This window comes from Myripristis murdjan, chromosome 22 (assembly GCF_902150065.1).
Source record: "Myripristis murdjan chromosome 22, fMyrMur1.1, whole genome shotgun sequence".
NCBI classification, from domain to species: domain Eukaryota; kingdom Metazoa; phylum Chordata; class Actinopteri; order Holocentriformes; family Holocentridae; genus Myripristis; species Myripristis murdjan.
The window spans coordinates 8,788,143-8,800,445 of NC_044001.1; positions in this window are offsets into that span (position 1 = coordinate 8,788,143).

Sequence of the window (12,303 nt, forward strand, 5' to 3'; positions counted from 1 at the left end):
AGTCTCACTCAGGCATGTGTTACAGAACATCTGGTAGGCCAAAAAATGATCAACCTTTGTGAAAGTTGTCTGAGTTGGGGGTCATTTTTAAAGCAGCATTTTTCTTGTTAGGATCACTCATCTGGATTTGGAGTCAGGGGAGGCCTGGATAAAAGGATTTTGAAGAGCAAAACCTCAAACACAAAAAATGAAAGGTGTGTATTATTTCTGCAGAGAGCATTGCTTTGCAACACAGTAAGCTCAAGTCTGATTTTTTTTTTTTTTTTTTTTGCAAGTATGTCACCTGGATTTCACATCAAAAGATGAATAAGCAAGTGAACAGTGTCATGTTCCTCATCATCAAACCATGTAAAAGTTGACTTCAGCCATTTTTTTACAGATCAGATACAATCGCCACTGACTACATTGCACATTAAGGCATCTTTCACCATTTCAGTGTTCTGTGCCTCTGCTCTTTCTTGTAAAACGACAACAACAAAAAAAAAAACAGCTACTCTTACATGGACAGCATGCAGCTGCTGGGTTTGGATGACAGTCTGGAGGAAGGCGAATCAGACCCCATCACAACTAGAGGTGCATACCTGTCCCTCATTTACCTACGTCACCTAAAACTCAGAGAGCTCCAGGTGAGCCAAACACTTATACATCCCTGTTTTGGCTGTGTGGGGGGGGGATCAGACGTTTACTGGATGAAGCTGGCTTTAAAAAATCATCACTATGAGTGATGCTGTTTAATTTCCAGAGATTTTATGTACACCATGTTATGCTGAGGGTTCGCATCCCTGCTGAGAAATGTAACCACCTCATAAACTTGTTCGATATGTACATATTTAGTTGCATTTCACACATGGCCAGATCCTTACCCAAACCTCAACCTGCTGAAGCTTAAAGATCTCTAACCAGTTTTGAGAGGAGTATGTATTACTAAGCATGGATGCAAAACTTGCGAAACATGTGGATACACACAGATTGCTGGTGTTCTCCTGCAGGAAATAGTTCCCAACGCAATTATTTGTCATGCAGGCCTGTGGATTATGTCGTCAATCTGTGTCATTGCTTGTGGAAAGAGCTGTTGCTGTTGAGCTTTTCACATGCACATTTTTGACAGTTTGGACTCCACAAACAAATTCCCGTCCAGCACCATTGTAGTGAGGTGCGAGGACACAGGGAAGACCAAGTTCAAGTTTATTTAGAGCCCAGTATCACTGTCTCAAAGGGCTTTACGTGCCCACGTGTTTCAACAAGCAGGACAAAACCCTCTGACTTAATCCACACCCCCCAAAAAACCCAGCTATAACCGGGAAAAAATGGAAGAAATCTTGAGAAGGATCACAGAGAGAGGAGACCCGTCATGGCGAGACAGGTGTGCACTAGGCGTCGACCCAGTGAGCAAATTACAAACATTACAGTCTGAGTTCAAAAGAAAACACACCAGTAGACAATGTGACAGCAGAGGCCTCGAGACTCCAAGGCAGGACACACAGTGACCGAGCCGCCGCAAAAGCCAGGATGAGGGGGATGGGGAAGGGGCGTACGTTGACTGAAATATCTTTTTTTTTTTGTATTAGGAGTTAAATGTTCTTGTTTTAATTTACCACATCCACAGCGTATTTCTCTCGGGATGCTCAACTACCTGCGCTCTGTGGAGAGGACCTTGACCTTTGACCTGGCGGGCCTTCGATCGGAGGGAGGGGAGCTCCGCAGCACCGCCGAGGAAACCGGCTGGATGAACGCAGCCAGAGGAGGCAGCGGGGCGGCAGGAGGCCTCGGCTCGCTCCACTACACCCACAATACCCCTGTCGACCACAAGGTCAGTGTGTCATGGCCAAAATAACAAAAATAGTCCACATACTTGGTGACTCGGTAATTTTAGCTGTTTCACTGCCTCATAATCATATATTATATATGTGCGTGTATTAAATGTGCATTTATGGGGTAAAAAGAGATGAGGAAAGCTGCACACTGCTTCTCACAATTCTATTGTTCTTTAAAGCTGTGCAATGAAATAAAATAATATATAAAATACAACTGTTTTACCCACCAAGCCATAAATTGGGGGGCTGTAATAGAAAAACACAGCATTTGCCTCATATTTGTAGTCGATTTTCTCTGTGAACTAACCTACAAAACCGGCCTGAAACGTTACACACAGATTACAAGTACCGTGTGTATGACTTTATTGATATTCCAGATCCATTGCTCAGAGTTCATGGAGTTCGCCGAGGTGGAGAATCTTCATGATTTCTACAGCGCTGAGGAGAGCTTTGTTCACACCCAGGACCCGAGGGGGTTTTACATCGTGTACGATGCTGCTCTGAAGGACCTGGACGAGCTGGAGAGCACGCTGGCTCTGGTCGGCTCACACTACATCCACAGAGAGAGGAGCAGGTGGGTGGGACACGCTGACCTGGGCTCCTGCACCCCAGCAGCAGACGTCCAGCCCTGGGCCGGGACAGATGTGGACCGCGTTGCTGTGCTCCTCGACCTGTGGACATGTGAGACAGAGTTTCTGGACAGAAAAGTGCAGGTACAGTTTATAAAAACAGTGTAAATAAGATTTATTTTTTCCAAATCTGTCTGCTATTTTTTTCACTTAAGAAAGAAACTCAACCAGGCTTATTAATGTAACCTCCCCTAATAAATGAGTACTTACAAAATGTCAGAGTGCACTAATTAAAGTGTGATACAGTTTAAGAAGGCTATCTAATAATTAAAAGTGACAGAGGAAGAGAGGTAAATAAGCAAAGAAAAAAGGAGAGAAAAAATACATTCATACGTAATAGTACTTATAAGATTGCATTAATGACTGGGCTTTAAGATTCCTCTTGAACATAATTTCATATTAACTATTTTTATGGGGTCTGATAGACTATTCCACAGAAGTGGTCCTTGAAATCAAACTGGAAACTGTCTTTAAGTGGTAATGAAGAGAGCTGAGAGAAGGTCGTCAGATGATCTTGAAGTGTAGCTACGTGTATACAAAGTGACACATCTGAATAACATTAATGTCATATATTGAGAATGTGGAGATGTGGAGGAGAAATGAGGATCTCTGGTTATTTTCCAGCTGCTGAACTGTTACTATGAGGCCTACCAGCATGTGTCAGGGGCTGAGGAGAGGTTTGCTTTGGCCCAGGTCATGACTGACATTATGCACAGCAGGCCACAGCTGGACCTGGACCAGGATTACTTTGTTGAGGCCTACAGGGCAGAGATGGCCTGCCTTCAAAGCCACCAGCAGCTGATCAGGGGGATTTTAAACTGTCAGGTGAAAGCAAAAAAAAGCACTGATGAAATTCTTATCTTATCTCACCTCAGCTCACTTGTCGCGCACCATTTCAGCCATCAGCCTGCAAAGACTTGCCACTCTTCGATTGTTAATTTGCAGGACGAGTGTGCATGCATATGTATGAATGTGAACGTAGGGATTTTTGTCTGGATAATAAGATTAATCATTTGTCTAACTGTGATCACAGCATTTTTCAGGGAAGCTTTTTGCTTTTTTAAACAAGTAAATTCACTTTTTACTTCGCAGAACTGTCCAAGACAGATTTCCCCTTTGTTGTTAATATAGCTTATGCCATTTAATTTTGTTGTAATATGCAATCCATTATCCCAGGGTAATCGTCACCCTGCATAATGTGACAGATTGCATTGTTTATCTCATCAGATTGACCAGCAGCGGCAGTACCTCCAACGCATCTGGCGAGACGAGCGGAGGGGCCCCGTGCGTCACTACGGCTTTCTTCCAAACTATGTTCCCAAACATCTGGTCTCACTTGGTGGCGGCAGGCAAGTGATGAAAACAGCAGTGGGCTTTAAGGGTATTGGAGCTGATTTCCTCCGGGGATTCGTTATTTGTGCATAAATGTTTCCCTGACACGTCTGCGTTTATCGTCCCGTAGCCCTGCACTGATGAGCGTCTTCCTGCTAGAGGTTCACCCGTCGCTCTGCCTGGCTTCCGAGGTGTATCGTGGTTTATCGCAGGCTCACACAGAGCTCTGTCAGCTGCACAGGGCCAAGGGCGTCACTGAAAAGCTCATCCTGCGACAGAAGCTCTTGCAGCAGGCCCTGCAGAGCTGGAACAGCCTGGCCTCACCTGGAGCCTCTTACAGCTCTCAAGTACAAAAGGATGTATGTTTTTTCTCTCGATCTCTCTCTCTCTCTCTTTCTCAGGATGCTCATTCCAATCAAAATGCAGCACTGTAACTCAATTGTACTTTCTTTTGTTCCTCTCGCAGTTGTTCTCAGATGTGTTTTTTGAAGACCCTACTCTGGTCCAGGATGTGGGCCTGTCCTTAGTGAGATCTGCTGAGGAGCAGGACATGAGGCAGGGCAGGGAGAAACAGCTGCATGCGGTGGAGACGCTCTCCAAGCTGCTGGAGCTGGTGACCGTTCGCCACCGCCTGCTGGAGTCGGCCTCCGAGACTGCACATCTGGCACAGTTGAGCTAACACTCAGACCAGGGTGAAATTGTATTAGCAAGTAATTCTTTGCATTTGTTTTAACATTCTTGGAGTATCAAATGGGTAGAAAGCAATACATTTTGTGCCAAAGAGGTCTGATTATTTTAATGTGACTGTAGTATAATTTCACGGGACATTTAACCATGTCTAAATTGCCCTGATGGTGTAAAGCTTACATATTGTAAAAACAAATGCCAAGAATTATTTACAAATGCTCTGGTAATCGTACTTCCATAAATTATCCAGCATGATTTATTAAGTTCAGTGTCACGGGACACAGCTGAGAGAAATCAACGCTGCTGATTCTTTGTGGGAGCTGCCAGTACAACTTGTAAAACAAACTCTAACACTTTGTAATTCTTTCAATCCGCCCAGGTTGTACAAGAACTTGGCGTCGGAGCTCGGCTTTGAGGAGTTCCACCTGCATCTGAGGCCTGTGCAGTTTGAGCTCGCTGAACATAAAGACAGAGCAGAGCACAAGCCTGTGTTTGTCACTGCTCTGCTGCAAGACAGCAGCTGCGTGGACAGGTAGCTACTCAAGATGTCTGAGCTTCAGTCCCATAAAATCCTCCGGTGGACATGATAGATGCACACAAGCCACCTGAGGCTCATGCAGACAGCTTTCTCCTGATGCTGCCAGTCGCTCCTGTTGCTTTTTGCTTTTGCTTTATGTCTGTGAATATCATATTTCAGAATACTGGCTTCTCTGTGCTGTTCATGGACTTTTTGGAAGCCAGTTTGTAGTTCTTGGCGTAGAACTGAGACAAATTATCAGGCAGCCATACCTGAAACATGTTGTATGTGGATATGAAATAGTAGAGGTGTGAATTCTTGGCTGATTATTGATTCAGTCTGATATACAGTTCAATAGTTGGCAATGAAATTTAAGATTTTTTTATTTTTATTTTTTTTTTTTTTTTTTTTGGAACAATCCAGCTTGATTTGAGTTTGTAAACTGCAGTTTGAGTCGACAATTTGATTCAGTATTGAGCCAAAATCAAAATCAGTCAAATAGAGAATCATGTGCAATACTCTTAAACTATGCTTTTTCTTCTGAATTGTGACAAAAATCAGCAGAATTACTTGAACATTATTTATTAAAAAAAAATAGTGACAAAAATGACAATTTCATACAACTTCATAAAATGAATAGATTCGATTCTACTGTAAATCAGACATTAGAATTCGAATTTTTTTAAAATGGAGAAAAAGTTGCAAATTATTTCATTAGATCACAACATTAGAAGATGTATAAAGTGTCTTCTGTATTTTATAGACTTCACAAGCAGTCTGTAAAAATGGCGCTGAAGTGTGTTGCAGGAGGAAATAAAGTGCATCATCTCCCTCAGGTACACCCCGTCCAACCTGCCGCTCAGCGTCCAGGAGCTGGACGAGAGCCACATCGGGAGATTCAGCTTCAGCTCACATGAAGCTGTTGTAAATGTACGTTCAAGTCAAACAGGTCGGCTCACTGGCTAATGAACAAATGAAAAGCAAAAATCAGTAAATCAACCAACTACTTACTTCATTTACTCCTTTTCCCTGCTTGGTCCCAGCTGATGAGCAGACAGAGTGTCGAAAACCTCCAGGTGACTCTGGCCTGTCAGGTCACACAGAAGAACGCCCTGATGAGTGCCGTGAAGCAGGCCTGTGTTTGCCGCTGGGCACAGAGTGTGACAGCTCCAGCTGAGGTGTGTGTGGTGCACACGTCACATGAACTGCTGCTCAAATATTGCTGTTTGACTTGCAGCGTTTTAGATTGGTTTCCCTCTCGTTCTTAGGGCAAAAACAGCTTCCATTCTATGAAAATTAAAGATGAAAAATCTGCAACACGATTTGACTCCAAACTTCAAAGTCTACAGGAAAGAGCTCCCTCTTTACCTTCCAAAGGATCGAAGAGAGCTGCCGCTGGAACCAAGGAGAGGTAATTTCACCACCGAGGAACAAATTACATTGATGATGACTGACGCTGCTTCTCTGCTGTGAATTTGAGTCCTCGATAAACCGAATCTGGTTTGTGATTCCAGGCTGATAGAAACCTTTGTGTCCATCCAGCTGGAGAAAGTGGGCCTGCGTGACGAGATGCTGAATTCATTCATTAAGAAGAAACAGGCGATGGGGGGTCTTATAAAAAACTCTGTGAGTTACACACAGTGGTAGGTTCTCAGGAGCCGAGCATGGCGGTAAATGTAATTTGCTACCTGTGAAGTAAAACTAATTTCTTTTGCACTGCAGGATGAAGTGGCAAAGATCAAAAGGAGGCTTATTCTTGAGTTTCTTAAAAAGTAAGTCCATTCAGAGCAGTAGGATCCCTTTGGTAAAGCCTGTTTCATGAAATGTAAAAAAAGAATCTTGTGTCTGCTTTCCACAGGTTCAGGATTCATATTTCTCAGTATTGTGTGAGAGCACAAATTATTGCATATTACTACAGTCTGACCTCCCTTCTGGACGACGTACCTTCCATCCGCCAGTCCCACTTCATGATCGGCCAAGCCGGTGACCAGACAGTCATGTTGGATTCAGAGGTTGATGTTTGCCCTGACCCCAGGTAGAACCAGCGCCCAGTACCAGGAAAAATGTGCTCTTTCTTTTTAACATGAAGAACCATGGGTTTTGCCAGTGATCGGACGTAATGCTTTGATTTGAAACCCACATTCTTGGTGGCTATTCAAAAAGAATAAAAATACTGTAATCGCTTCACTGAGTCATGCCGGACTTTAACGACATATTCCCAACTAGGAAAAACTGTTCACATAAACCTCACAGTCGTAATTCCAAGTAGGATATGTGGTCATTGAAGGCCCCTTGACACTGAATGGAGCTAAACTGCCTCATGAAATTGTGTCATGCGTGCAGCCATTTTCACATATCTGGGTGTATGTGGATTGGGATCTTTCACGTCTTCTGCGGGGCTCAGAATATCTAGCAGCACCCGTGAAAAATAAATAAATGAATAAATAAATTATACTCAGAGATATGCAACAGGTTAATCCAGTCCTTCCTCTGAGCAGGACCTTCCAGCCTCGGCCCCGGCAGTTGTTGTCTGCAGATGGCCAAACACTCCTCAACCTGTGGTACATCCCCCACTTCTCTGAGGTGCTCCGCATGTTCAAAACACTAAACATTTCGGTGAGACGCTAAAGCCCATCATCATCATCATCATCATTACACTTTACTACACTTGCTTTCACTCTCAGACTTGTCAACACTACAGACAGTGGTGGAAAAAGTGCTCAAATCCAAGACGAGAAGACGAGTTCTGCTGCATATGCTGTTTTCTAGTTAACCTACACTCTAACAATGTGTCATTTTTATGTTTGCATGTAAAAGCTTATTCTGCAAAGTAACTGCTAACTACAGCCACCAGATAAATGCAATGCCATAAAAAGTATAATGTCAGGTGAAGTTTCAGTACCTCAAAATTGTGCTGAAGTACCGAACTTCAGTACAGTTCAGTAGTTACTTTCCAAGTCAGATTATTTCAAAGGTGATATTGCGAGACAAACCTGGTAAGAATGAGTTAAGCAATCACTCTTGGTGTTTGCTTTTGTCTCCCTCGGGCACCAGATAGGTGACGAACTCTGAGAAGTTGTCAGTCACTATCCTAAAAGTGACTTTAAGATATTTTCCCCTGATTTTCTAAATTTTGTGGAACTTTTATTGAATTTTATTGTCCTCTTTCCATCCATCTGGGACCAAAACAAACACATTTTTTTAGAATACCATTTGTGAATGTTTGCATTCGTCTTCTTTCGCTGTGCAGGCATGTGAGAAGGCTCTCCATCACACTCTGCACATCGTGTCAGGCCTTCACGACATTGTCTATTACCTGGTGAGTTTTTCCAGACTGGGAAACACAGAGGACAAACATGGCCAGAGGAGAGGACAACCAACACGAGGCCCACATCTCACTGCTTACTGGGGAGGCACTGAGGGCATCGGTATGTAGTAGAGCCAACAAACACCCATGTGGAAATATCGGTAATGTTAATGCCCACATGAAGTGAAAAAAAAAGTACCACACATTTAAAAATCAAGGTTTTAAAAAGGTACATGTGTCTAAGCCCAGGCCATAAATGTCCAGATGTATTCCAAAATCACATTGTGTCATATACTATATAGCCTGCATATCCAGTAGCCTACTGTTTGATAACCCTAATATCAAACATTAAGCAAACTAATGTATTTATTAATCATTATACCACTTCTCTCCTTGTTTGCTACACAGGAGCCGAGCTGCAGGAGATCCAGCGGCAGGTCGAGCGGCTGTCTGATCCCAGCAGCCCGGAGGCCGTTGGCCGTCTGCTGCAGCTGCGCAGGCAGGTCGTCCTCCTGCAGTTTGACACGGCCGTCAGGCAGCTCGTCAGGTGAGTGTCTGGTTTAGACACATCAACGTGTTGAGAGATATGTGTAAATTTCCTTCGGGATGAATAAAGTATCTATCTATCTATCTATCTATCCATGTTTCTGTGTTTCAGTGTTTGAATTGAAATATGCATGCTGCATTCTGCAAGTCTCTTTGTCTTATCCACCTGTTTTGTTTTGTTTTTTTTTACGCTGTCCTCCAATTCCTCATCAAAAGTCCATTTGCCCCTTGCCAGACTGTCACTGTAGAATTTGTTAACTGACTTGCTAGATAAAAAAAAAAAAGAGAGAGAAAGAGTGTAGCCTACAGTAGGATGGATTTAGTGTCTCTTTAATGTCTTTTGTGTGTGTGTCTCCTGCTTGAAGCAACCTGTCCTTCCCTGCTTCAATTTTTAATTCAAACCTAACAATTCTGCAGCAACTCTGCTCATCTGCCAAGGGGCTTAAACAAAGAAGAAACTAGAAAACAGCAACTCTTGGTGGTAAAATATGGAAACCTTTAATTGGCAAATAAAGGAAAAAAAAAAAACACATTTCAGCTAGAGCAACCTTCATCAGCTCTCTGTTTTTATTCTACAGGAGTGGATGATAATCAAGTGAACTCCTGGTGTTACCCACAGTATAAACCTGTTGAATGTCTCTCCTGCTGTCAGGGAGGCGTTCCTCTCCTCAGGTGATATGGAGTCTTACCAGAGTGTGAGTGACAACATGATGAGCGCCCTCCCTCTGTTGAGTGACAGTGTGCGAGCTGACATGCACATCGCTGCGCTGCCTGTTCCTCAACCTCTGGAGACTCAAGGCTGCCTGGTTTGTTCACTCATATGATCTCATGCATGCCATTGAGTGGACACTTTTACACACAGTACTTAAAGGAATACTTCAGCATTTTGGGAAAATGCCATTTTTCTGACTTTCCCAGACTGAGACAAGATGTTTAGTACCATTTTCACCTCTGTGTGTCCAGTGGTTCGGTTCCTATGGGTAGCATTTTGTGTTAGCTTAGCATAAAGACTTGAAGACTAAGGGAGTCATTATCCTGGCTCCATCAAAGTGAAATAAAAAAATGTACAGTAACTTATTTACACAATGTATCACGTGTCTCGAACATCTTTTCCCGGTCTGGGAAAGTCTGAGGAAGGGTATTTTGCCCAAAACAAGGCAAATGTGTGGAAGTACATGATTAACATCAAGGGAATTGTGCAATATTGTTGTTTTACTCATTTTGCCATTCTTTCCAGGCACAAAAATTGTACCCATGGAGAAGTTTTATAGCTGCTCATGGATTGCTCCCGCTGGATGTTTGGGACGTCCCGGCCATTGAATACTGCATGCAGGTTCAGTATCTAACACATTCAGAGATTAATTTCAGATTTTTCAGCATTATTTTTTCATTCTCAAATTGATTTCACTCATTTAAGTTCCAATTTAGTGTCACGTTGAAGTATTTTTGGAGTATTGGAAGTTGAAGGCTGAAAAGATATAAAGAAAAACACCTCTCACTGATCCAAAATGGAGTATAGTCTCACATAATAAAATCAGAGCCTATGAATGCACAAATAAAAAGTTGTGTTTGGTCTACCAGCTGTGTCTGAGTGGTCTGAGTGATCGGAGCAGACTGCAGGCCAATGCAGCGATGCTCGGCATGTCTCTGCTCATGGAGGACGCACTCACCAGTGGGAGGGAGGCGGAGCCTGTTCGTCTCCATGGCAACAAAAGTGGCTATCAGCACCATGGAAAACCTAATGAAGTAAGAGGATGTTTACAAGATGTTATTTTTGTTCTATCTACCCATCTGTCTGTCTATCTATCTATCTATATAACAAATGATTTTTATTATTTGTTCTTGTTCATTCTGTCCCGTCTCAGGACAAAATCTGTTTGGACGCTGAAGACGAGGAGGAGTGTGTGTCAGATCCTCGTGCTCCTCTTCAGGATCCGCTCCGAGTCCAGTCTCTGCTGAGGGGTTTCCTGCTGCTGACAAAGCAGCTCCAGGTCTTCAAGGACAGCTGGGCTCGAAGACGTCTGGGTGTGGAGGCGATCAGCACACCTGGACTCTACGGACAGTGTGTGAAACTGTACAGGTGAGAGGCGCACTTCAGAAAAAACTGAGATTTGTATTTTGAGTCGGACAATGATATTTGCCTGTTATTTAATACGGGACCCTGGCCAGTCATGATGCTTTCCTCTGTGACCATAGCTACATAAAAACAGTCCTATTTTTTCTGTATTTGTACATTATATTTACACTACTCACAAAAAGTTAGGGATATTTGGCTTTTGGCTGAAATTTATGGAAAATATAAAAAGTTCATGCTAGAGTGATATTATATCATGAAAGTAGGGCATTTAAGTAGAAGCATACACTAGTGATTTCCTCATCTCAAACAATTTCTTGAAACAGAAGCCAACAACAGTGGTGGGTATACCACAACAAAAAATGTCAGTGTCAATAACTTGTCATGTGCCCTTGAGCATCAATTACAGCTTGACAGCGACGTCTCATGCTGTTCACAAGTCGACTTATTGTCTGCTGAGGCATGGCATCCCACTCTTCTTGAAGGGCGGCCCTCAGGACATTGAGGTTCTGGGGTACAGAGCTCTGAGCCTCTACACGGCGACTCAGCTGATCCCATAGGTTTTCTATGGGATTCAGGTCTGAGAAAGTGCAGGCCACTCCATTTGAGGTACCCCAGTCTCCAGCAGCCATTCCCTAATGATACGACCTCGATGAGCTGGAGCATCAAACACCTGATGTGAATTTTGCCGTTAAACTCCTTGTTAGAGAACAGCAACTTGTGCAAAAAGTACTGAAACACTGAACAGTTGGACGCGTGCATTCAAAAGTTTACAGAAGGTCACATTAAGTTCACCTGTAAAGGTTATAATGCATTTTAGGTTCATCCTGAAATTTCACCCGAAAGCCGAATATCCCTAACTTTTTGTGAGTAGTCTTTTTTTAGTAAATGACTTCTTCATTTCAAAGTTTCATTATTTTTAAAGATTCCCTGCCATTGAATAGATGTGGTGGACAAGTTAAGTGTCCTATATTGGTCTAAAATCAGTTTCAGAGGCATTTCCACTCTTACTAGAATAAACACTGAATCCGTGGAACTTACTGGTGACTTCAGAAACTTCCATATCAGTCAAACTGTGATGTCTGGAAGCTAAACTAGTTGTTTTTCCTTGTTTTTCAGAGAGGAAATCTTTCACCCCAGTATGAGAGGTTTGGCTCTCCACATGTGTAAAGAGAGCGACTATGATGCCTTAATTTCTGGCAGCCAGTCTCTCCTTCCTCCTCCTGGAGCTTCAGAGGTTGATGTCAAGGTCTGGCAGGTACACTTCTGTCCTGCAGTGAAACATCACAGCTACGGCCTCACATCAACCCAAAGCTTACAGCTACACCTTCATATCTTAGTTCTACTAGTATCAGTAATAGTTTTCTTTACGTGCATGGTGCTTTTAGGGTGTTTAG